Source organism: Pseudogymnoascus destructans (genome assembly GCF_001641265.1).
Source record: "Pseudogymnoascus destructans isolate 20631-21 unplaced genomic scaffold scaffold_10, whole genome shotgun sequence".
Classification (NCBI taxonomy): domain Eukaryota; kingdom Fungi; phylum Ascomycota; class Leotiomycetes; order Thelebolales; family Thelebolaceae; genus Pseudogymnoascus; species Pseudogymnoascus destructans.
The window spans coordinates 290,001-295,000 of record NW_020167529.1 but is presented as its reverse complement, the minus strand read 5'-3'; positions in this window follow the sequence as shown (position 1 = coordinate 295,000).

Here is a 5,000-nt window from a genome sequence, read left to right as displayed (position 1 = left end):
GTGAGAACACCGGATGATCGGCCGCGCGCAAGTCTGGTTGCAAGCGCTTCCCTTTCAACAATTTCACGTACTGTTTAACTCTCTTTCCAAAGTGCTTTTCATCTTTCGATCACTCTACTTGTGCGCTATCGGTCTCTGGCCAATATTTAGCTTTAGATGAAATTTACCACCCATTTTGAGCTGCATTCCCAAACAACTCGACTCGTCGAAGGAGCTTCACATGAGCGTAGGCACCTGGCCGCATACGGGATTCTCACCCTCTATGACGTCCTGTTCCAAGGAACTTAGGCCAGACCATGCTCGAAGCATCCTCTACAAATTACAACTCGGACCGTGAGGCCAGATTTCAAATTTGAGCTGTTACCGCTTCACTCGCCGTTACTGAGGTAATCCCTGTTGGTTTCTTTTCCTCCGCTTATTGATATGCTTAAGTTCAGCGGGTATCCCTACCTGATCCGAGGTCAACCTGAAAAAATTGGGGGTTGCTGGCAAGCACACGACCGGACCTCCGGAGCGAGAAGAATTACTACGCTCGGAGCCGGACGGCACCGCCACTGACTTTAGGGCCCGCCGGGTCGGCGGGGCCCAATACCAAGCTGAGCTTGAGGGTTGTAATGACGCTCGGACAGGCATGCCCCCCGGAATACCAGGGGGCGCAATGTGCGTTCAAAGATTCGATGATTCACTGAATTCTGCAATTCACATTACTTATCGCATTTCGCTGCGTTCTTCATCGATGCCAGAACCAAGAGATCCGTTGTTGAAAGTTTTAACTATTATATAGTACTCAGACAGTATAGACAAACAGAGTTTAGTCCTCTGGCAAGCGCTCGCCGGCCGGAGCCAGCAGCCCGAGGGCAGGCCTGCCAAAGCAACAAAGTGTAATAAACAAAGGGTGGTAGGTTACCCGGGAGGCCTTGCGGCAACCCGGGCGACTACTGTAATGATCCTTCCGCAGGTTCACCTACGGAACGGTTTCGAGTTCGTAGCGACTCACCCCTGCGCTTTCACGTAGGGCCCGACTATATCTTAAGCAGAGCTAGGCTCCACCCACAACCACTTAGTCTGTGAACGTTACCCGTATAGCTAGCGCTACTTAGGGTCTTCGCTGCGGATTATCCATAGTTCCCCAGAGGGAGTATCCATACACTCTTTTACCACCCCGTGGAGTTAGCACGGGCCCCCGCCTCGGTTTCCCGGGCGGGTTGGTGTTGTAGGCTTTAGGACGTCCCCGTCAATTCGATCGTGTTGCCAGCGGGTGCTGACTTGCATGAAGGGAGACTTATTTACAGTCGTGCTCCCCACCCCTTGCGGGGCTGCAAAGGCTTCCATAAGTGTCGCCACGGAAGAATCATTGAGATTGCTCCATACTTAAAAGTAGCGAAACCTTGTTACGACTTTTACTTCCTCTAAACGACCAAGTTTGGACAACTTTCCAGCTCTGGGTGGTCGTTGCCGACCTCCCTGAGCCAGTCCGGAAGCCTCACTTAGCCGTTCAATCGGTAGTAGCGACGGGCGGTGTGTACAAAGGGCAGGGACGTAGTCGGCACGAGCTGATGACTCGCGCCTACTAGGAATTCCTCGTTGAAGAGCAATAATTGCAATGCTCTATCCCCAGCACGACAGAGTTTAACAAGATTACCCAGACCTTTCGGCCAAGGTGATGAACTCGTTGGCTCTGTCAGTGTAGCGCGCGTGCGGCCCAGAACATCTAAGGGCATCACAGACCTGTTATTGCCTCAAACTTCCATCGGCTTGAGCCGATAGTCCCTCTAAGAAGCCAGCGACCAGCCAAAGCTAGCCGGGCTATTTAGCAGGTTAAGGTCTCGTTCGTTATCGCAATTAAGCAGACAAATCACTCCACCAACTAAGAACGGCCATGCACCACCACCCACAAAATCAAGAAAGAGCTCTCAATCTGTCAATCCTTATTGTGTCTGGACCTGGTGAGTTTCCCCGTGTTGAGTCAAATTAAGCCGCAGGCTCCACTCCTGGTGGTGCCCTTCCGTCAATTTCTTTAAGTTTCAGCCTTGCGACCATACTCCCCCCAGAACCCAAAAACTTTGATTTCTCGTAAGGTGCCGAGCGAGTCAAAAAGATAACATCGCCCGATCCCTAGTCGGCATAGTTTATGGTTAAGACTACGACGGTATCTGATCGTCTTCGATCCCCTAACTTTCGTTCACTGATTAATGAAAACATCCTTGGCAAATGCTTTCGCAGTAGTTAGTCTTCAATAAATCCAAGAATTTCACCTCTGACAATTGAATACTGATGCCCCCGACTATCCCTATTAATCATTACGGCGGTCCTAGAAACCAACAAAATAGAACCACACGTCCTATTCTATTATTCCATGCTAATGTATTCGAGCATAGGCCTGCTTTGAACACTCTAATTTTTTCAAAGTAAAAGTCCTGGTTCCCCGACACACCCAGTGAAGGGCATGCGGCTCCCCAGGAGGAAAGGCCCGGCCGGACCAGTGCACGCGGTGAGGCGGACCGGCCAGCCAGGCCCAAGGTTCAACTACGAGCTTTTTAACTGCAACAACTTTAATATACGCTATTGGAGCTGGAATTACCGCGGCTGCTGGCACCAGACTTGCCCTCCAATTGTTCCTCGTTAAGGGATTTAAATTGTACTCATTCCAATTACAAGACTCAAAAGAGCCCTGTATCAGTATTTATTGTCACTACCTCCCCGTGTCGGGATTGGGTAATTTGCGCGCCTGCTGCCTTCCTTGGATGTGGTAGCCGTTTCTCAGGCTCCCTCTCCGGAATAGAACCCTAATTCCCCGTTACCCGTTGAAACCATGGTAGGCCACTATCCTACCATCGAAAGTTGATAGGGCAGAAATTTGAATGAACCATCGCCGGCACAAGGCCATGCGATTCGTTAAGTTATTATGAATCACCAAGGAGCCCCGAAGAGCATTGGTTTTTTATCTAATAAATACACCCCTTCCGAAGTCGGGGTTTTTAGCATGTATTAGCTCTAGAATTACCACGGTTATCCAAGTAGTAAGGTACTATCAAATAAACGATAACTGATTTAATGAGCCATTCGCAGTTTCACTGTATAGATTGCTTATACTTAGACATGCATGGCTTAATCTTTGAGACAAGCATATGACTACTGGCAGAATCAACCAGGTAACTATCTTGAGCCGGTCACCCCGAAAGACGCCGGCCAACCGCCCGCAGAGCGGGCGGCAGAGCAGTGTACGAGGAGGGTCGCCCGAGAGCGACCCGCGCTACAGGTCCCCAGAGCCAGAGCTACAACAGGTTCCCACAGCACGATCCAATTGCCCCCACTGTGTTCCCCAAGGGTTGGTCCGCGGCACCACTGGTAGGGCGCTAGGCGCCTTCGCAGGGTGTCACATGCGACCCTCAGGAGGAGGTTACTGTCGGCCGGTCACGCACGAAGCGGCTACCAGCCTAAGCTTGCCCCCAAATGTCTAGCAGAGAACGGTGGCCATCGGCCAGTAATCCACAGACTCCTACGGTACTGGCGGCTTTCGCCACCAGACTTTCGGGCACCGTTAGTGATCCCCAGGCCCTCTCAGGCTAGGGTCTCGAACCTCGGGTGTTGTGCCTCCCTGGGGCCGACCGTGACAGCGCGTTCACTAATCAGTCGTCCGGCTCGCAGAAGGTGGCGTGTCAACTAAGAGACAGAGGTTGCCGAAGCAGCCTCAAGATAGGAGGATCTAAGCCCACTAGGAACACACGACTAGCACTGCGAAGAGGTGCTCCAAGGCCTACTTTCCAGGTCCCCGTACCAGCACTGCCAAGATTGCTCAAGGCCTACTTTCCGGTTCTTCCCTATACTAGCACTGCCAAAGAGTCTCCAAGCCTACTTTTGCGTTTTCCTAATGAGCCTTCGCTCGCCCCCATCATATACCCACCGACCCCTTTTGACATTGCGACTCGTCAGAAAACCCTCCCGTGCACAAAATGTTTTTCCGATAAATTCATTTGTATGTGATTTTTTAAAAAGCGACGTTTTTCCATACAAACACACTCAAAGTTAAGGCCGAAAAGCTGACCACGGAATTTTTCGGATTTCGCGTTGGGTGGTAGTTGGGGGGGGGGGGCCGGAGGGGGCTGCCAGGCACCTCAAATCCCACCCTTGGGGGTCCTAGCCCCCGCCCACCCCAAGGCTCAACTGACGCTGCCCTTCCTTATAGCTGTGAGGAGCCCTGCGTAGCAGCACTGCCCACTTGCCTACCCAAGTCTTATGCCCACCCTATTCAACATCTCCGATCTAGTATATATATACACATCCCAGCTCCTCGCCTCAAATTCCCTGACCCCCCCAAAGACCTCTCCCACAAGGCCCTACGGTGTAGCTACGGCTGCCACGGGGTGCCCTACCCGCCCCCTACAGCCCCAGCCTTGCCGGGTAGCTCCTACCGACCCAGCTACCCGGCAAACAGCTACCCGGCAAAAAAAGTCGAAACCCCCCAAACCTCCCCCGATGAGCCCCAGCTACCCGGCAAAACCACCCGCTGCCAAAACCGCCCCGCTACCCGGCAAACAGCTACCTGGCAAAAAAGTCGAAAATTAGGATCTGCTCTGGGCGACCCAGGGGGCAGCAGCGGGCTACCCACACCCTAACTGACCCAATCCCTAGTGAGCCTGCCCCCCTAGGTCCCCCGTGGCAGGCCCCGTCGCGGTTCCAAGATCTTTGCCGGGTAGCTCCTCACCACCCAGCTACCCGGCAAGAGGTTTGCCGGGTAGCCACTCACTCACCTACCCGGCAAGATGGCTGCTGTAGGAGCGCCACAGCACACCACCTCCCTAGAAATAGCCCGGGCCCAGCACCTCTAGGCTTACCCCTCCACTGTACTACACTGTACTACACTCTACCCCCCCCCGCTACCCGGCAAACCCCACCGAGCCTCTCGCCGCCATGATACACCCCCCCCCAGAGGGGGTAGGGGCTATCTGCCCCCAAGCCCGCCGCAAGGTCCCCCGCCAGGGCGTAGCAAGAAGGCCTAC